This window comes from Schistocerca cancellata, chromosome 1, assembly GCF_023864275.1.
Source record: "Schistocerca cancellata isolate TAMUIC-IGC-003103 chromosome 1, iqSchCanc2.1, whole genome shotgun sequence".
Lineage (NCBI taxonomy): Eukaryota > Metazoa > Arthropoda > Insecta > Orthoptera > Acrididae > Schistocerca > Schistocerca cancellata.
Window position 1 is genome coordinate 1,054,412,931 of NC_064626.1, and position 22,401 is coordinate 1,054,435,331.

At 44.4% G+C, this 22,401-nt stretch overlaps 1 protein-coding gene across 1 annotated transcript in view; it reads right to left on the minus strand.

The window, feature by feature from the left end:
• The window catches only part of LOC126090575 (receptor-type guanylate cyclase Gyc76C-like), a 507,434-nt gene extending 485,777 nt beyond the window's left edge, over positions 1 to 21,657 (minus strand). The window contains exon 1 of the mRNA XM_049906996.1: positions 21,584 to 21,657. The gene's annotated coding sequence lies outside the window, so the exon portion shown is untranslated. The remainder of the gene's footprint in view (positions 1 to 21,583) is intronic.
• Between the last annotated feature and the right edge of the window lie 744 nt (positions 21,658 to 22,401).

A 22,401-nucleotide genomic window follows, 5' to 3' on the forward strand; every position in this document is an offset into this window, starting at 1 on the left:
GAAATGGCGGAGTTTTGAAATTTGTAAAAATGGATGTCATGAACTGCTCTATACATTATGACTGTTAAGGTAAATACATTGTTTGTTCTCTACTAAAATCTTTCATTTGCTAACTATGCCTACTAGTAGTTAGTGCCTTCCGTAGTTTGAATCTTTTATTTAGCTGGCAGTAGTGGCGCTCGCTGTATTGCAGTAGTTCGAGTAACGAAGATTTTTGTGAGGTAAGTGATTTGTGAAAGGTATAGGTTAATGTTAGTCAGGGCCATTCGTTAGTAGAGATTTTTGAAAGTCAGATTGCGTTGCGCTAAAAGTATTGTGTGTCAGTTTAAGCACAGTCATGTATAATTGTTCTAAGGGGACGTTTCAAAGATTGCTAAAATACAATCTGGACCTTCTAGCAGTCAAAGTGTAATCACCCTAGAATCAACAAGATGAGCCATAACAACTTCGACGAAATCTACGTGGGAATACATTCAAGATATGTGCCAAAATTAATGACTTTTTTTTACAGTGACTTCATTATTTCCATTCTGACGATACCATCCACAGTCAATAACTTTGTTGTTGCTTGATAAAGCGAACATATGCTGCGTGAGCAACATTATTGATCTGATTTCTAACCTACTTTGCAAGTGGTGGTATTGTTAGACAAGGTATGAAGGGTTCACGTCGACCAAGAAGTTTTTAGAGGTCTACGGAAACCAGTTGGGTATGGTGGTCCCTATAGTAACATAAACGACTAGATGACTTACCTAGTTTTGTATAGGGACCTGAAGATAGTGCCACTAAGGCACCGAAACTGTTAGGTAAATAAAATTATTAAATAAAGTTACAGTTGTTGGCATCTGTTTCCTTCAAGTCTTTGACTAGCCGCAGTCTCATTCCGTTTACACAAGATGGAACTACAGAAACTAGACAAGTGTGTACGCGCACTGAAAACTCATATGGAATAACTTCTGCCGTCGTATCTTAGCGTAAAAATTTGCCGAGAACACGAAGAGTCTGCTCATTCGCGAAAGCGCTAAGAGTATTGAAGACTTCAATCAAAAGATGGTTCAAATGGCTCTAAGCACTATGGGACTTAACATCGGAGGTCATCATTCCCCTAGACTTAGAACTACTTAAACCCAACTAACCTAAGGACATCACACACATCAATGCCCGAGGCAGGATTGGAACCTGCGGCCGTAGCAGCGGCGCGGTTCCGGACTTAAGCGCCTAGAACCGCTCGGCCAGCCCGGCCGGCTAGAGAAGTACTTTGTGGCATAGGCCCCTTACTTAGCTGGCGCTGATCACGAATCTCGCGGTCAGCGCGAAGTCCCAAGAGAGTAGAAAAAAGCGCAGGTGACTCCTGTATATAAGAATGGTAAAAGAAAAGATCCGTCTAATTACAGACCGGTATCCTCACCATTGATTTGCAGCAGAATTCTCAAACATAGTCTGCGTTTGAATATAATAAATTTCCTTGAGATAGAAAAGTTTCTGTCTGTAAATCAGCATGGATTTAGAAAGCATTGCTCGTGTGAAACTCAGCTCGCCCTTCTCTGACGCCGGCTGGAGTGGCCGAGCGGTTCAAGACGCTACAGTCTGGAAGCGCGCGATCGCTACGGTCGCAGGTTCGAATCCTGCCTCGGGCATGGATGTGTGTGATGTCCTTAGGTTAGTTAGGTTTAAGTAGTTCTAAGTTCTAGGGAACTGATGACCTCAGAAGTTAAGTCCCACAGTGCTCAGAGCCATTTGAACCAATTGATGCATTTGGGGAGCAAAATAACTGCTGATGGTCGAAGTAGAGAAGATATAAAATGTAGACTGGCAATGGAAAGGAAAGTGTTTCTGAAGAAGAGAAATTTGTTAACATCGAGTATAGATTTAAGTGTCAGGAAGTCGTTTCCGAAAGTATTTGTATGGAGTGTAGCCATGTATGGAAGTGAAACATGGACGATAAATAGTTTAGACAAGAAGAGAATAGAAGCTTTCGAAATGTGGTGCTACAGAAGAATGCTGAAGAATAGATGGGTAGATCACGTAACTAATGAGGAGGTATTGAATAGAGTTGGAGAGAAGAGAAATTTGTGGCACAACTTGACTAGAAGAAGGGATCGGTTGGTAGGGCATATTCTGAGGCATCAAGAGATAACCATTTTAGTACTGGAGGGCAGCGTGGTGGGTAAAAATCGTAGAGGGAGACCAAGAGATGAATACACTAAGCAGATTCAAAAGGATGTAGGTTGCAGTAGGTACTGGGAGATGAAGAAGCTTGTACAGGATAGAGTAGCATGGAGAGCTGCATCAAACCAGTCTCTGGGCTGAAGAGCAGAACAACAACAACATTTCAAGGCAGGCCAAAAATAAAAATTTTAGTTTATAAAACCGAACTGACCTTTAAAATCCCTGAAAATCGTCATCTGAGCTTTCTTCTTTTTGATCTTCTTATTTTTGTTCGTCATCGTCATCGTTGTCCTCTTCATACATCAGATGGTCTTCACTATCATCGAGAGCGTTACTATGCCGCACTTCCTGAAAATTTTAACAATATTGTGTTCGCAGTTTAGACCACGACTGTAAAATCCACTGACACATTTCTTTGATTGCAGGTCGTTTTAAAGCTCCCTTCGGCGTGAATTCATGTTGGGTTTCAACCATCGTCCATTTGTCCCATATACACTTTAAATGTTTTATTTGTCGAGACATCAAGAGGTTGCAGTTGTGAAGTACGGCCTTTCGGAACAGCAAGCTCTGTATTTCCGTGTCTCAGTTTCTCTTTCACAGAATTTTTCAGATGACTACTAACGCGATCTAGTACAAAAAGAGAACTCTTCTTCAGTAAAACAACTTCCCTTCTCTTCCAAACTCGGTTAGTCTATAATTTCATAACAGCCTCATCCATTCAACCCTTGTCATGCACACGAACAACACCACCTGGCGGTATCTCAGTACGTTTTGGCATTCGACTAAGTTTAGTAGCGTCAGCACAACATGAAAGGACAAAAGTATAGTGCATTTTTTCACGTCCACTTATTCGATGCCAACAGTTCTGTTACTCGGCACATAGCATGTCAGAGCATTTTCGTCCATATTCATTATTTGGCTTAGTTCCACATTGGTTTCCTTTCGATGTTGAATAATAAAGAAAGATAATATTTTCTCTTCATACTCTTGTGGCATTTTCTGAGGTATTTTGGTTTTGGTTCGCATGCTAAGTCCATGACGCTTCATAAACCTATAGCACCAGCCATTTCCACCCTTGAAGTTCCACTATAGCCCTAGCTTACGATCGTGTATTTGAATCATTTTTATATTAATTTCAATACCATTTTGACGGCGTCTTTGAATCCAATTCAATACGTCATCTTCTAGTTTTGGCCGTTTTGCATTCAGTCCACTATTTGCAAATTTAGTCTTCCTGATTTGTTTCAGTTCTTCTTTACTACGCGCCGGTCGCGAATGGTTTTTCTGTTGGTGGACGGCCGAATTGCCGCTTAGCTGCTCTGTTTCCAAAGTTTTTCTACATTCGCTACTACTTTCAGTTTACAGCCCGCATCGTATGAATACCTTTTATTTTCTTCCATTACGAAACTGGCTACTAACAAAAATATTGTACTGTTACCGATAACACAAATCACTCTCAATTCAAGTTCACTGATACCGTAGACTGCAATGACGCATCATAGGCTGGACAGTGTTCCGTGTTTTTGGTGACGGGGCGGGAGGGAGACGGTGTTAGCAAACTTGTGAGTCCCCACACTCAGCGTTCGTCGCATCGGTACACTGCTGCTGCCAACTGAATTCAGTGTTGCCAGACAGAGATCTGTTTCCATAAACTTAGGCAGCATTGTCTGTGGAGTACAGCGACCTGGTGCTATATTTAGGTTAAAACCAACAGTCGAGATCGCAATAAAATTTGTTTATTTATCGGTTTAGGCTTATGTTAAAGCCATCATCACCATTTTTCGCCTTCTATGGCTGCTGCTGGCGGCTCCTCGGTTTCCTCGTGATAACACGATCGTACACTGTGACAGGTCTAACCACTGGTTCCACGCAGGATCGAATATACGGCCATTTTTACGACTGGCGGAAATTTTAAATCAAACGCTGGACATTCTTATATTAGTTTCGAGTAAAGATGCACCTGAGTATCGTAGGCAATTTTTCGAACAAAAAAGTCGGTGAAGATTTCTGATTGATGAAGGTCTGACTTTTCAGAATGAAATAATCTGAACATTTTATTATCCTTCAAACATGTCTCCAATATTAAGACTCACTCGCGTCAGCTACAACCGGCGCTCTTCGTCTATTATTCTAAAAATTACTTCCATCACGAAAACATAGACACTTTACCAAAGACGAAATGCTATTCATCGGAAATCATTGTTTCTGAAGCGTTCTTTTGTGATTTATCTAAATTGTCATTCGAATTACCAACCGCCATCCACAAGTAAAACAATGTCCTGACACTGGAATGACAAAAACTTTATTTCAACTTTCATTTTGAATATGTAACACATATTTCACGATTTGCAAGCTTAGGAGAAAATAATCTTGAACGCACGGTAACTTTTGTTAGGTGCTTTTACGGCCAAGCTGCCTGCTGTTAAATAACTATTAGACTGCTCCCTTGAACGTATGCTTTTATCTGGCTGCAGCGGCACTAAGCTAAATATTTCCAAACAGTTACGATGGCCGTGTCACGTGTGTCTGTGTAAACGGAAAAATGGCTGGTGTTTTGTTTTCTTTGCTTACGTCTGTTTCTATGTTCTAGCGGCAGTAAACAGAACAGACGGAAGCATGTTTGTGACATAATTCACAATACAACTAACTGTATTTTGTAAAGTGAACCGCCACCAATGAATATCTGTTCAGAAAACATTGAAACCAATGAGATAACTCGCTTTAACGAGAATGATCCTGTAAAATCTCCTAAAAATCAAGTAACTTTTTATCAGAAATTTTAAATAGTTTGAAGGAAATTACAGAACAAATGAGGATGCGACAAGACAACGTGTGCAGTTTTAGTACAATGAAGCAAGCTGTACATGGGTTGAATCGTCAAGTATACTGGCTGGAAGTCTAAGGCACCTGTTCTTAACTCGGTAATAAGTTTGGGCGCTTGCTCAGTTGTCTCGTAAGAGAACTAAATAATCCTTCCCTGACCGGGAAACACAGTACTCCATCGGTGGTAGAGAATTTATAAAGTGCATGCGCTAGCTGGACATGTGATTACCGGTAGTGATAGCTCTCAGCACCAAAAAACTAAAGGAATTCCTTCGCTGACTTGGCGTGACAGGGGTACAGTATGTTACAGAATGTGTGTGTGTGTGGAAGGAGAAGCTCTTGTTTATCCGTCTCTACAGACCTTGACGTCATTCCAGTAGCCGGACAGATAAGTGAAAGTAAACAGAGAACCACAGCGTCTTCTATGTCCGCACAACACTCACTCCAGCCAGAAACACTCGTATCATACAGGTGCGCGTGTTGCTATGAAATACTTCATCGTGGTAAGTTGACTATCTGAATTTTTTCCAAAAGCCTATTTCAGTTTCAGAGTTACAAACGTGTCCGTTACTCTTCCCACTGAATCTTGACAGTTATTAAAATGATGGCCACGAATGGGAGACACTACGAGCGGACAGATTTGCCCTTTCTTCAAAGTAATCCACCTTTTGGCTGCGTCAGCGGGGACTTTGGTAACTACACTATTGGCCATTAAAATTGCTACACCAAGAAGAAATTTAGATGATAAATGGGTATTCATTGGACAAATATATTGCACTAGAAGTGACATGTAATTACATTTTCACGCAATCTGGGTGCATAGATATTGAGAAATCATTACCCAGAACAACCACCTCTGTCCGTAATAACGGCCTTAATACGCCTGGGCATTGAGTCAATCAGAGCTTGGATGGTGTGTACAGGTATAGCTGCCCATGCATCTACAACACTATACCACAGTTCATCAAGGGTAGTGACTGGCGTATTGTGACGCGCCACTTGCTCGGCCACCATTGACCAGATATCTGGAGAATGTGCTGGCCAGGGCAGCAGTCGAACATTTTCTGTATCCAGAAAGGCCCGTACAGGCCCTGCAACATGCGGTAGTGCATTATCTTGCTGAAATGTAGGGTTTCGCAGGGATCGAATGAAGCGTAGAACCACGGGTCGCAACACAACTGAAATGTAAGGTCCACTGTTCAAAGTGCCGTCAATGCGAACAAGAGGTGACCGAGATGTGTAACCAATGCCATCCCATACCATCACGCTGGGTGATACGCCAGTATGGCGATGACGAATGCACGATTCCAATATGAGTTCACCGCGATGTCGCCAAACACGGATGCGACCATCATGATGCTGCAAACAGAACCTGGATTCATCAGAAAAAATGACATTTGCTATTCGTGCACCCAGGTTCGACAGGCGCTCCTGTCTGTGATGCAGCGTCAAGGGTAACCGCAGCCATGGTCTCCGAGCTGATAGTCCGTGCTGCTGCAAACGTCGTCGAACTGTTCGTACAGACGGTTGTTGTCTAGCAAACGTCCCCATTTGTTGACTCAGGGATCGAGACGTGGCCTCACGATCCGTTACAGGCATGCGGATAAGATGCCTGTCATCTCGACTGCTAGTGGTACGAGGCCGTAGGGATCCAGCACGGCGTTCCGTATTGCCCTCCTGAACCCACCGATTCCATATTCTGCTAACAGTCATTGGATCTCGACCAACGCGAACAGCAATGTCGCGATACGATAAACCGCAATCGCGATAGGCTACAATCCGACCTTTATCAAAGCCGAAAACGAGATGGTATGCATTTCTCCTCCTTACACGAGGCATCACAACGTTTCACCAGGCAACGCTGGTCAACTGCTGTTTGTGTATGAGAAATCGGTTGGAAACTTTCCTCATGTCAGCACGTTGTAAGTGTCACCACCGGCGCCAAACTTGGATGAATGCTCTGAAAAGCTAATCATTTGCATATAACAGCATCTTCTTCCTGTCGGTTAAATTTCGCGTCTGTAGCACGTCATCTTCGTGGTGTAGCAATTTTAATGGGCAGTAGTGTATATATGTAAACAGAGACTGGTGAATGATAACTAAACGGAGGAATCTCTGCATACTGCCTCCTTATTGTTATCTGAGAAAGCTATTAATCTGGAAATGCTGTCAGCGAATACATGACCCCTAAGCGATATGAAGTAAAATCTTCGCGACCTTGCAGATGTGACGAGTTAATTTCAGTAAGCTTTCAGACGAGCTAATGTTACCAAGCTGCAATTGACTGCCAAGGTATTGATGGGTTTGTCTTTACACTAGATTTGTAAAATCATGTTCCACGTTCGTATAGGAGGTAGTACTGCTCGAAAGTAGGAACGCAGTCTTACAAACAAATGGTCGGAAAAACTATGCTTGATTACCATGCATTCCTACACACCCTCCAGCTCTCCTTCTCAAAGAGGCACGATGTCATGAGGGCACACCTGGTTGCACTGGGAGTTGGCCAAAATGCAAGGGACACACGCTCGTAAATGGTCTGACGGACACGACGAGCAGTCTGCGACTGTTTCTTGATGACGTTGTAATGTACTGAAATGTGTCGTCTTTGAATGAGTGTAGGAGGGTACAGGATGACTAGACAGAATTTCTAATTGGTGTGGTGAATGGAAGATTGCTCAAAATGCAGAAGAAAAGTAAGTTAATGCGGAAACGAATTCTGTAATGTTCGAATACAGTATTAGTGATGTCCTACTTGACACAGTTACATCTACATCTACATCTACATCCATACTCCGCAAGCCACCAGACGGTGTGTGGCGGAGGGTACCCTGAGTACCTCTATCAGTTCTCCCTTCTATTCCAGTCTCGTATTGTTCGTGGAAAGAAGGATTGTCGGTATGCTTCTGTGTGGGCTCTAATCTCTCTGATTTTATCCTCATGGTCTCTTCGCGAGATATACGTAGCAGGGAGCAATATACTGCTTGACTCCTCTGTGAAGGTATGTTCTCTAAACTTTATCAAAAGCCCGTACCGAGCTACTGAGCGTCTCTCCTGCAGAGTCTTCCACTGGAGTTTATCTATCATCTCCGTAGCGCTTTCGCGATTACTAAATGATCCTGTAACGAAGCGCGCTACTCTCCGTTGGATCTTCTCTATCTCTTCTATCAACCCTATCTAGTGCGGATCCCACCCTGCTGAGCAGTATTCAAGCAGTGGGCGAACAAGCGTACTGTAACCTACTTCCTTTGTTTTCGGATTGCATTTCCTTACGATTCTTCCAATGAATTTCAGTCTAGGATCTGCTTTACCGACGATCAACTTAATATGATCATTCCATTTTAAATCACTCCTAATGCGTACTCCCAGATAATTCATGGAATTAACTGCTACCAGTTGCTGACCTGCTATTTTGTAGCTAAATGATAAGGGATCTATCTTTCTATGTATTCGCAGCACATTACACTTGTCTACATTGAGATTCAATTGCCATTCCCTGCACCATGCGCCAATTCGCTGCAGATCCTCCTGCATTTCAGTACAATTTGCCATTGTTACAACCTCTCGATACACCACAGCATCATCTGCAAAAAGCCTCAGTGAACTTCCGATGTCATCCACAAGGTCATTTATGTATATTGTGAATAGCAACGGTCCTATGACACTCCCCTGCGGCACACCTGAAATTACTCTTACTTCGGAACGCTTCTCTCCATTGGGAATGACATGCTGCGTTCTGTTATTTAGGAACTCTTTAATCCAATCACACAATTGGTCTGATAGTCCATATGTTCTTACTTTGTTCATTAAACGACTGTGGGGAACTGTGTCGAACGCCTTGCGGAATTCAAGAAACACGGCATCTACCTGTGAACCCGTGCCTATGGCCCTCTGAGTCTCGTGGACGAATAGCGCGAGCTGGGTTTCACACGACCGTCATTTTCGAAACCCATGCTGATTCCTACAGAGCAGATTTCTAGTCTCCAGAAAAGTCATTATACTAGAACATAATAGGTGTTCCAAAATTCTACAACTGATCGACGTTAGAGATATAGGTCTATAGTTCTGCACATCTGTTCGACGTCCCTTCTTGAAAACGGGGATGACCTGTGCCCTTTTCCAATCCTTTGGAACGCTACGCTCTTCTAGAGACCTACGGTACACCGCTGCAAGAAGGGGGGCAAGTTCCTTCGCGCACTCTGTGTAAAATGGAACTGGTATCCCATCAGGTCCAGCGATTAAGTTTCTAGGCGTAATATCGCAAAGCGACATGAAATGCAACGAGCATGTAAAATCGATTACAGGAAGGCGAATGATCGACTTTGGTACCCGAGAGACTTCGGGGACAGTGTAGCTCATCTTCAAAAGTTGGACAAAATTCATCATCATCATCAGTTATCTGCTATATTAGCAGGTCCTTTGCCTCTCCATTTTCTGCGATTCATTGCTTCCTTCTTAAGGCTGCTGTATGTTGTACCGTCCATCATGTCATCCAGTATCTGGAATCTCTTCCTTCCTCGCTTCCTTTTCCCTTCTACATAACCTTCTAAAACTGTTTTTATCAGTCCGTCATTCTTTCTTAATATATGCCCAATCCAATTTCTTTTTCTTTTCTTTATTACATCTAGTAACTGTCTTTTCTCTCCCACTCTTCTCAGTACCTCTTCATTTTTTACTCTGTCCATCCAACTTATTCTTTCCATCTTCCGCCATGTCCAGATCTCAAAAGCCTCCAGCCTTTCTCTGTCTTTTTTCCTCATAGTCCATGTTTCAGCGCCATATAGAAGAACACTCCATACAAGACATTTTATGAGTCTCTTTCTGAGTTCTCTGTCCAGACCGCTGCAGAAGATTCTCCTTTTCTTATGGAAGCACAAAAACCCAACAGATTACAATACCTAATGTCTCCCCCCCCCCCCCCCCGCTCTCCCCCGTAGCTGAGTGGTCAGCGCGACAGAATGTCACTCCTAAGTCCCCCGGGTTCGATTCTCGGCTGGGTCGGAGATTTTCTCCGCTCAGGAACTGGGTGTTGTGTCGTCCTAATCATCATCATTTCATCCCCATCGACGTGCAAGTTGCCGAAGTGGCGTCAAATCGAATGACTTGCACCCGGCGAACGGCCTACCCGACGGGAGGCTCTAGTCACACGGCATATACATTTATTTACAATACCTAATACTGTGTAGGAAACCACAAACGTCCATTAATAATGAGATATGAGATCTGTTGACTGCTGTAGCCAGGGGAGTTAATCATCGTGCTAAAAAAATAAAACAAAATAAAAGCCCTGGACAATGCGAGCTGTGTGAACAGGGACCCTATCGTCTTGTGGCTGCTGAGCGACATATTGATTGTATCGAAGTGATTGTGACTGTCCTGCATCTCAGAGTTTCTCAGAAGTGATTGACAGTGTACACACAAGGTGTGAACGGTAACTGTTTACAAAGTATCAAAGGGTAAGTAGAGACGTATGTAAGTAGGCTGTTTATGTTTTCTTATTGGCAAAGTTACGTAGCGCTCTATATGAAAATCACTGGCTGTGCTGTGTGCAGTCTGTGGCTAGTTTGCACTGTTGTCTGCCATTGTATTGTTGGGCAGCTGGATGTGAACAGCGCGTAGCGTTGCGCAGTTAGAGGTGAGCCGCCAGCAGTGGTGGATGTGAGGAGAGAGATGGCGGAGTTTTGAAATTACATATATTATGACTTTTGATGATATTAAGGTAAATACAGTGTTTGTTCTCTATTATAATCTTTCATTTGCTAACTATCCCTATCAGTAGTTAGTGACTTCCGTAGTTTGAATCTTTTATTTAGCTGGCAGTAGTGGCGCTCGCCGTATTGCAGTACTTCGAGTAACGGAGATTTTTGTGAGGTAAGTGATTTGTGAAAGGTATAGGTTAATGTTACTCAGGGCCATTCTTTTGCAGGGATCTTTGATAGTCAGATTGCATTGCGCTAAAAACATTGTGTGTCAGTTTAAGCACAGTCGTGTATAATTGTTATAAGGGGACGTTTCACGTAGAGTTTGCGGTCTATCAAGCTAGGAAATAACCTCACATTGGCCTACAAGAGCTACCTAAGCAACACCAAATGCACACCGAGCAGAATTTTCAATATCCTATCATTCTCTTACGCCGCCGGCTTAGTCTCTTATATCGTTAGCATTATTCATTTGAACTTTGCAATGAAGACAATGAAAGAAAAAAAAAGGACTTTTCGAAAAGTTGTGGAAAAACTAATTACGTTTACAGTTTAGGCAAGAAGAGAAGCAGCTTTTGAAATGTGGTGCTATCGAACTTAAGCAGTTTCGGGCTGGGCTAGCACTCGAATGGGTGACCATCCGGTCTGCCGAGCGCTGTCGGCAAGCGGGGTGCACTCAGCCCTGTGAGGCAAACTGAGCTACTTGACTCAGAAGTAACGGCTTCGGTCTCGTAAACTGAAACACGGCCGGGGGAGCGGATGCTGACCACATGCCCCTCCATATCCGCGTCCAGTGATGGCTGTCGCCAAGGATGACATGGCGGCCGGTCGGTACCGTTGGGCCTTCACGGCCTGTTCGGGCGGAGTTTAGTTTTTAGAAGGATATGGATACATTTCATAGCATCGTGTACTGCATATGCTAGAGGAATAGTTCGGAGACGACGACACCTTGTCATGAAGCAGCATTTCTGAAACAATAGTTTGTGGTCAGTGGCACTCCTGGAATACAGGGTGTTTGTAAATGAATAACGGGGTTTTAACGATTTATAATATTTTTATATTAAACTTAGTTATAAATGATATGTCAAATGAAAGATCAACTCAAACAGTTTTACCAAGAACTTTATAAATGTTCAAAGATGAGCACCATTTGTCACGCGGCACACATCAAGTCTATAGCCGAGTTCTTCCCAAACGTTGATAAGCGTGTCTTCAGTGATTATAGGAACAACTATTTCAATCCGGTTTCTTAATTAAGGGAGTCTGCTGGTAGCGGAGGCATATACACACGATCCTTGGTGGAGCCCCAAAGGAAAAAATCGCATGGCGTTAGGTCGTGTGAACGTGGAAGGCATGCAAAGCAAGCCCTGTCTTTGGACCCCTTGCAGCCTATCCAGCACTTGGGTACAATGAAGTTCAACCAATCGCGTACTTCGCTATGCCAGTCAGGTGGCATAACATCTTGCTCGAACATTAAGTCCTGCGGCTCATCTTCTTCCCAATGAGGAAAGAGCTATTGCTCTACTGTATCAAGGTAAGAAGTGCTAGTTACAGTAGGTTCACCAAAAAAAGAAAGGCCCATAAACTTTCCGCCGGGATACGGCACAAAAAACAGTCACTTTAGGGAAATCTCGTTGCATTTTTACCCCCTCGTGAGGATTTTCTGAGCCCCAGACGCGCACATTGTGTGTGTTAACATGTCCACTAAGGTGAAAGGTCGATTCATCACTGAAGACAAAATGATCCAGAAAATTTTCATCGTCGTGAAACAACATTTCGTTTGCGAGGTTGGCACGTAATCCATGGTCTGCCGGCTTTAGAGCCTGCAATAACTGTAAATGGTAAGGACGTAGTTGCACGCGTTTTCTTAAAACTTTCCAGACAGTCGACACGGGAACTTGTAATTCACGACTAGCCTTCCAGACTGATTTTTTTGGGCTACGAGTGAACGCCTCTCTCACTCGCTCGACAGTCTCTTCACTACCTCTTGGTCGTCCTGTGCTCTTCCCTTTACAAAGGCGGCCGGTATCTTCAAATTGATGATATTACCATCTACAAATGTTTTTATCACTTGGAGGATCACAACCGAACTTCAGGCGGAACGCAAGCTGCACAGTAACTACAGATTTGGTCTTTGCAAACTGCGAAACACAAAACGCTTTCTGTTCACTAGTCGCCATCTTCACTACTACCGCTGTCTAGCGGATTGCACATGCGCACTGGTGCCAAACACTGTTTGATTTGCTCACTCATTTGACATATCATTCACAACTGTAAGTTTAATGTAATAAATATTATAAAGCGTTAAAACCCCGATATTCATTAATAAAAACCCTGTACACTGCCCTGCCTGACCTGAACACAGTCGAACGCATTTTGGCATGAGTCAGAACGTCGATTTGCTCCAGATCCCAGCATTCTGTTCACTGAGGCTTTTTGCAGATGATGCTGTGGTGTATCGAGAGGCTGTAACAATGGAAAATTGTACTGAAATGCAGGAGGATCTGCAGCGAATTGACGCATGGTGCAGGGAATGGCAATTGAATCTCAATGTAGACAAGTGTAATGTGCTGCGAATACACAGAAAGATAGATCCTTTATCATTTAGCTACAAAATAGGTCAGCAACTGGAAGCAGTTGATACCATAAATTATCTGGGAGTACGGATTAGGAGTGATTTAAAATGGAATGATCATATCATGTTGATCGTCGGTAAAGCAGATGCCAGACTGAGATTCATTGGAAGAATCCTAAGGAAATGCAATCAGAAAACAAAGGAAGTAGGTTACAGTACGCTTGTTCGCCCACTGCTTGAATACTGCTCAGCAGTGTGGGATCCGTACCAGATAGGGTTGATAGAAGAGATAGAGAAGATCCAACGGAGAGCAGCGCGCTTCGTTACAGGATCATTTAGTAATCGCGAAAGCGTTACGGAGATGATAGATAAACTCCAGTGGAAGACTCTGCAGGAGAGACGCTCAGTAGCTCCGTACGGGCTTTTGTCAAAGTTTCGAGAACATACCTTCACCGAAGAGTCAAGCAGTATATTGCTCCCTCCTACGTATATATCGCGAAGAGACCATGAGGATAAAATCAGAGAGATTAGAGCCCACACAGAGGCATACCGACAATCCTTCTTTCCACGAACAATACGAGACTGGAATAGAAGGGAGCACCGATAGAGGTACTCAAGGTACCATCCGCCACACACCGTCAGGTGGCTTGCGGAGTATGGATGTAGATGTAAATAGATGCAGATTCTACATCACTTGCTCTAACTTCTGAGACGCCTCACTGAAAGTGTCCTTATTGGTGTTCAAGTCCTCATATAGCAAAGGCTGGACACACATATTAATGTCCACTCACATAGTGTATACAGAGGTGACAAGTCATGGGGTGCAAATATAGATATGGTGGTACTATCGCATACACAAGGTATAAAACGGCAGTGCATTGGCGGAGCTGTCATTTGCACTCAGGTGATTCATGTGGAAGGTTTTCGACGTGATTATGGCCGCACGACGGGAATTAACACACTTTGAACGCGTAATGACAGTCGGAGCTAGACGCATTGGACATTCTATTTCGGAAATCGTTAGGGAATTCAATATTCCGACATTCACAGAGACAAGAGCGTGCTGACAAAAACAAATTTCAGGCATTAACTCTCACCACGGACAATGCACTGTCGACGGCCTTCGCTCGACGACCGAGAGCAGTGATGGCTGCGTTGACTTGTCAGTGTTAACAAATGAAAATCACTGTGTGAAATAACCGCAGATATCAATGTGGGACGTACGCTTCGACCATAAATATAATGGACTGGCCCTGACGTCATTTTCGTGGCTCCAACATCTCTGGGCTGAAGTCACGTGAATGTTGGCAAAACATGGTTGTTTCGTGTTGCGCTTATGGCTGTACTCAGCGTTTTGTCGGGGGAAATGGCATTACATTTCACGTGTAAGTGTTTCTATGATAGTGCAGATGCGTTTATTGAAATCTGCTGAAGTGACTTTTATATGTTTTTTACACTTGATACAGAATATCACGTAAATTAAAGTGTTGACAGTGATGCCTGTAAAGTCAGACTCATATTACATTTTGGAAAGTATCTGTGATAATTCGGTTACAGAAGTAAGTATAATCGTTTCTCTTTCCTGCTCATAGGTTCCCCAAGGATGAAACCCGAAGGCAGCTTTGGATACAGGCCCTGATACGAAAACTTTAAGCCATCTGCACATACGCGCCTTTGCTAGAAGCACTTCGCGGAGAAGTGTTTTGATAGATTAGTTATTATTTACAATGTATATCTATAATTTGTATTTACAGTGTCTGTCATTTTTAAACCTAGGCTCCAAAATTATTTTCCGAAACTTCAAAGTCTCACCTTTCATCTAAAATATCATTTTTTTTTAAATCTGATAGTTCAAACTTTTGTAAAAATAGTGGGAACTGAACCTTTGAAGTGCACCTAAAATTGGTACTCTAAAATTGACCTGCTCCTAAAGTCAACAATTTTGACACCCAGAGTTGACATAATTCCCATATGCCATTTTCTTTTATAAGTGACTAGAGCTCAAAACGTGGCGAATCCAATTTTTAAAGTTTTGACACGAGCCCACTCTTACTGTTTAAAAGAATTTTAACGACATGTTACTTTTATTGATAGTTTATAGTAATTTCGTCCCGCTGCCCACCAGAGTGGCGTTCGATGTATTTGTTAGATTTTATAAATGGTACTGCGAACAAATCCAGGTCAAATGTAGTTCTGGCATAATTTTTCACAAATTAAAAAGTAATTTTTGTTGGAAGCGTTTAGCAGTCAATTAAGAGATGTGGGGAAAATTCGATACTAACATAGGATGGCAGACCGCTGATTTGAAATCCCGCCACGTTTTGCCAACTTTCACGTGGTTTATGTTGGAGCCACACTAGCCCCATAGCTCCAGCACAGCAAGACCAGTCTACTAGTATCTATGGTCGAAGGACGTACGACGAAAGTATCTGTTAGAGCAGCACGACATCGATTGCAGCGTCTCTCCTGGGCTTGTGATGATATCATTTGGACACCAGACGACTGGGAAACCGTGGGCTGGTCAGATGAGTCCCGATTTCAGTTGTTAATAGCTGAATGGTAGTTATAGAGTGTGGCGCAGACCCCACGAATCCAGGACCCAAGTTTTCAACAGGGCACTGTGCTGGCCGGTGATGGTTCCAAATAGTGTGCGCTATGTTTACATGGAGTTCACTGGGTCCTGTGGTCCAGCTGAACGGATCACTGAGTGGGCATGGTTATGTTCGGCTGTTTGGAGATAATTTGCAGCCATTCAAGGGATTCATATTCCCAAACGACAATGTGGGACGTTACCGGGCCACAACTATTCGTGACTGGTTTGAGGAAAATTCTGGAGAGTTCGATCGGATTTACTATGGGCGATCTGGGTGGCCAAATGATTCGTACGAAGATATATGGGGCATAATCAAGAGCTCTGTTCGTGCACAAAATCCTGCACCCGCAACGTTCAAATGTTCGAATGTGTGTGAATTCCTAAGGGACCAAACTGCTGAGGTCATAGGTCCCTAGACGTATACACTACTTAAACTAACTTATGCTAAGAACTTAAGGAAAGGCAATCCTACATTTCTAGCATTTGTAGACTTGGAGAAAGCTTTTGACAACGTTGCCTGGAATACTCTCTTTCAAATTCTGAAGGTGGCAGGGGTAAAATACAGGCAGCGAAAGGTTATTTACAGTTTGTACAGAAACCAGATGACAGTTATAAGAGTCGAGGGACACGAAAGGGTAGCAATGATTGAGAAGGGAGTGAGACAGGGTTGTAGCCTATGCACGAAGTTATTCAGTCTGTATATTGAACAAGCAGTAAAGGAAACAAAAGAAAAATTTGTCGTAGATATTGAAGTCCATGGAGAAGGAGTAAAAACTTTGAGGTTTGCCACCTGTCAGAGACATCAAAGGACTTGAAGAGCAGCTGAATGGAATGGACAGCGTCTTGAAAGGAGGATGAAAGACGAACATCAACAAAAGCAAAACAAGGATAATGGAATGTAGTCGAATTAAAACAGGTGATGCTGAGGGAATTAGATTAGGAAATGAGACTCTTAAAGTAGTAAAGGACTTTTGCTATTTGGGGAGCAAAACAACTGATGATGGTCGAAGTAGAGAGGATATAAAACGTAGACTGGCAATGGCAAGGAATGCGTTTCTGAAGACGAGAAATTTGTTAACATCGAGTATAGATAGAAGTGTCAGGAAGTCGTTTCTGAAAGTATTTGTATGGAGTGTGGCCATGTATGGAAGTGAAACATGGATGATAAATAGTTTGGACAAGAAGGGAATAGAAGCTTTCGAAATATGGTGCTGCAGAAGAATGCTGAAGATTTAATGGGTAGATCACATAACTAATGAGGAGGTACTGAATAGAATTGGAGAGAAGAGAAATTTGTGGCACAAGTTGACTAGAAGAAGGGATCGGTTGGTTGGGCGGGCATATTCTGAGACATCAAGGGATCACCGATTTAGTATTGGAGGGAAGCGTGAAGGTTAAAAATCGTAGAGGGAGATCAAGAGATGAATACACTGAACAGATTCAGAAGGATGTAGGTTGCAGTAGGTAATGGGAGATGAAGAAGATTGCACAGGATAGAGTAGGATGGAGAGCTGCAGCAAACCAGTGTCAGAACTGAAGACCATAACAACAACAACAACAACAATATCACATAACTAATGAGGAGGTATTGAATAGAATTGGAGAGGAGTTTGTGCCACAACTTGACTAGAAGAAGGGATCGGTTGGTAGGGCACAATATGATGTTTCACTGCGCCTCAAACCTCGCGGCCACTCCGCGCGGCGCACTCGCAACTGCAGACGGCTACAGAGGCAGCTGGCTCAGTATTTCTGCAGGGGCTTGACACGATTTGTTGAGTCCTTGCCACTTCGAACTGCTGTACTACGCCGTGTGATGTCATCAGTCGTACGACCTCGCCGCCACCTGAGAGATCGATCCGCTGGATGCGATTCTCTCAATAGACGGAACAGAAGAACGGTTGTGTTAGCCAAAGAGTACACAGCCGGTCGCAGAACTTATGCTAGCCGAGGCGCCGCTAGGCCACTTCATGTGCAGCAGGAGAGTAGTGCAGTTGTGCCAGTCTACAGTTCTTAGCCGCCCTCAGTGGTCAGCCAGCGGCCGGCCGGCATCTCAGTCACTACTGCCATCAAGTCTTTGTAGCTCCGTTCCGTCTTCAAATTCACCCGATTCGACATTCAAGATGACGAGAGATTAATTCGTCACTGCAAGATCTGTGACTTGTAAATTATGTCATTCTACAGACGCTTAGTCTAGTCGCGTCTTCTACAATTGTCAACCAACTGGATCATGGACTACAGCAAAGTTAAGTAATAAATACTGTCTTATTTTGTACTCCTGCTAATTAATTGTATTTTCCTGTTGTAGCTACCACGCAGTCTTGGCATAGTTGAACCCACGTTTCCATCTCCTTGGCTACCTCATATTTGCCACCTCATGTTGATGGACTCGATTATGGAGGAAGATCGAGAGCCATCAAGCCGGGCAAAAGGAGGTCCGCCACGATATTAGGCGGCAGGTATCCTATGACTTCTGTCACTTCTGTGTATCTTCTTGGCTTTTGGCTCTTCCACAGACATTCAGATATGTCGGTGAAAGTGTCCTCAGTAGGGTTTAAGGCGTCACAGAGGGAAGGTTGGACACACACCATATTCATCTACATCTAGATCTACATCATTACTCTGCAATTCACATTTAAGTGCTTGGCAGAGGGTTCATCGAACCACAATCATACTATTTCTCTACCATTCCACTCCCGAACATCGCGCGGGAAAAACGATCACCTAAACCTTTCTGTTGGAGCTCTGATTTCTCTTATTTTATTTTGATGATTATTCCTACCTATGTAGGTTGGGTTCAACAAAATATTTTCGCATTCGGAAGAGAAAGTTGGTGACTGAAATTTCGTAAATAGATCTCGCCGCGACGAAAAACGTCTTTGCGTTAATGACTTCCATCCCAACTCGCGTATCATATCTGCCACACTCTCTCCCCTATTACGTGATAATACAGAACGAGCTGCCCTTTTTTGCACCCTTTCGATGTCCCCCGTCAACGCCACCTGGTAAGGATCCCACACCGCGCAGCAATATTCTAACAGAGGAGGAGGAGGATATTAGTGTTTAACGTCCCGTCGACAACGAGGTCATTAGAGACAGAGCGCAAGCTCAGGTGAGAGAAGGATGGGGAAGGAAATCGGCCGTGCCCTTTCAAAGGAACCATCCCGGCATTTGCCTGAAGCGATTTAGGGAAATCACGGAAAATCTAAATCAGGATGGCCGGAGACGGTATTGAACCGTCGTCCTCCCGAATGCGAGTCCAGTGTGCTAACCACTGCGCCAGCTCGCTCGGTATTCTAACAGAGGGCGAACGAGTGTAGTGTAAGTTGTCTCTTAAGTGGACTTTAGTTGCATCTTCTAAGTGTCCTGCCAATGAAACACAACCTTCGGCTCGCCTTCTCCACAATATTGTCTATGTGATCTTTCCAACTGAAGTTGTTCGTAATTTTAACACCCAGGTACTTAGTTGAATTGACAGCCTTGAGAATTATACTATTTATCGAGTAATCGAATTCCAACTGATTTCTTTTGGAACTCGTGTGGATCACCTCACAGTTTTCGTTATTTAGCGTCAACTGCCACCTGCCACACCATACAGCAATCTTTTGTAAATCGCTTTGCAACTGATACTGGTCTTCGGTTGTCCTTACTAGACGGTAAATTACAGCATCATCTGCGAACAACCTAAGAGAACTGCTCAGATTGTCACCCAGGTCATTTGTATATACAGGGTGTTTCAAAAATGACCGGTATATTTGAAACGGCAATAAAAACTAAACGAGCAGCGATAGAAATACACCGTTTGTTGCAATATGCTTGGGACAACAGTACATTTTCAGGCGGACAAACTTTCGAAATTACAGTAGTTACAATTTTCAACAACAGATGGCGCTGCAAGTGATGTGAACGATATAGAAGACAACGCAGTCTGTGGGTGCGCCATTCTGTACGTCGTCCTTCTGCTGTAAGCGTGTGCTGTTCACAACGTGCAAGTGTGCTGTAGACAACATGGTTTATTCCTTAGAACAGAGGATTTTTCTGGTGTTGGAATTCCACCGCCTAGAACACAGTGTTGTTGCAACAAGACGAAGTTTTCAACGGAGGTTTAATGTAACCAAAGGACCGAAAAGCGATACAATAAAGGATCTGTTTGAAAAATTTGAACGGACTGGGAACGTGACGGATGAACGTGCTGGAAAGGTAGGGCGACCGCGTACGGCAACCACAGAGGGCAACGCGCAGCTAGTGCAGCAGGTGATCCAACAGCGGCCTCTGGTTTCCGTTCGCCGTGTTGCAGCTGCGGTCCAAATGACGCCAACGTCCACGTATCAAAAATGGTTCAAATGGCTCTGAGCACTATGCGACTTAACTTCTGAGGTCATCAGTCGCCTAGAACTTAGAACTAATTAAACCTAATTAACCTAAGGACATCACACACATCCATGCCCGAGGCAGGATTCGAACCTGCGACCGTAGCTGTGTCCACGTATCGTCTCATGCGCCAGAGTTTACACCTCTATCCATACAAAATTCAAACGCGGCAACCCCTCAGCGCCGCTACCGTTGCTGCACGAGAGACATTCGCTAACGATATAGTGCACAGGATTGATGACGGCGATATGCATGTGGGCAGCATTTGGTTTACTGACGAAGCTTATTTTTACCTGGACGGCTTCGTCAATAAACAGAACTGGCGCATATGGGGAACCGAAAAGCCCCATGTTGCAGTCCCATCGTCCCTGCATCCTCAAAAAGTACTGGTCTGGGCCACCATTTCTTCCAAAGGAATCATTGGCCCATTTTTCAGATCCGAAACGATTACTGCATCACGCTATCTGGACATTCTTCGTGAATTTGTGGCGGTACAAACTGCCGTAGACGACACTGCGATCACCTCGTGGTTTATGCAAGATGGTGCCCGGCCACATCACACGGCCGACGTCTTTAATTTCCTGAATGAATATTTCGATGATCGTGTGATTGCTTTGGGCTATCCGAAACATACAGGAGGCGGCGTGGATTGGCCTCCCTATTCGCCAGACATGAACCCCTGTGACTTCTTTCTGTGGGGACACTTGAAAGACCAGGTGTACCGCCAGAATCCAGAAACAATTGAACAGCTGAAGCAGTACATCTCATCTGCATGTGAAGCCATTCCGCCAGACACGTTGTCAAAGGTTTCGGGTAATTTCATTCAGAGACTACGCCATATTATTGCTACGCATGGTGGATATGTGGAAAATATCGTACTATAGAGTTTCCCAGACCGCAGCGCCATCTGTTGTTGACAATTGTAACTACTGTAATTTCGAAAGTTTGTCTGCCTGAAAATGTACTGTTGTCCCAAGCATATTGCAACAAACGGTGTATTTCTATCGTTGCTCGTTTAGTTTGTATTGCCGTTTCAAATAGACCGGTCATTTTTGAAACACCCTGTATAAGTAACAGCAGAGGTCCCAGGACGCTTCCCTGGGGAACACCTGATATCACTTCAGTTTTAATCGATGATATGCTGTCTATTACTACGAACTGCGACCTCCCTGACAGGAAAACACGTACACTAGTAGACTTTTAATGACATAATGCCAAACTGCTAGAATGAGAGGCTGGTGTGATGAAGGGGAAGACAGGTGGGAGGAGACGGGACTGGTGGTGAAGGGGGGAGCTGGGAAACCACGACGGCACGGTGCGGCGCGAAGCGACAGTGGCGCGGCGAGCGTCAGTACGTACCGGAGAGCGCGGAGCGGTCGTCGCGGGGCTTTCCCGGTAGCCAGCGGCAGCGACAGCGGCGCGAACGCACAGTGGTCAGCGGGCGCGGCGTACGGCGGGTAGCGAGCGGCGGCCGCGCAGTGGCGGTGGGGCGGCCCGCGGAGCCTGGCCCGAGACTGCGGCCGGCCCGCCGGCTCCGGCCGCGCCGCCGCCGCAGCCGCCGCTTATCTGGCCGCGCCGCTATATTTAGCCCGCGGCAGACGCGCAGCGCCGCACTCCGGCCCCAGCGCCCCGCCGCGGAGGGACTGCACTCGTTCACGCGCGCACCTCACCCGCGACATCCCGACAGTCCCCCTTGTTACGGCGAGTTTTTATGCGCACGATACGGCCTTTCTGACAACTGGACGACACTTGGACCAGCTAATCGCTGGGATGCAACGGCAACTTGCTGTAATGGAACGCTGGGCGCTGCAGAATAAGATAACGATCAACCCCGACGAAGACTGCAGCCGTTCTGTTCACACGGAGGAAACCAGTTCTGAACGACAGACTCCAAATAGCTGACCAGTTTATCCCATGGTCGCCGGGAGTGAAGTATCTCGGTATCTACCTTGACAAAAAATTACTCTTTACGCAGCATATTGACGACAAGAAGACGGCAGCCCAGAAGATGGCCAGGTCATTGATTCCGTTCCTGAAGAGTAAGGATCTCAACCCTAAGACTAAACTCCAATTGTATAAGGCAACGGTGGAACCCACAATGTTGTATGGCTCCACCTCGTGGTGAACTACGTGCGCCTCCAACTACAACAAACTCCAAGAGCTGCAAAACATTTGCT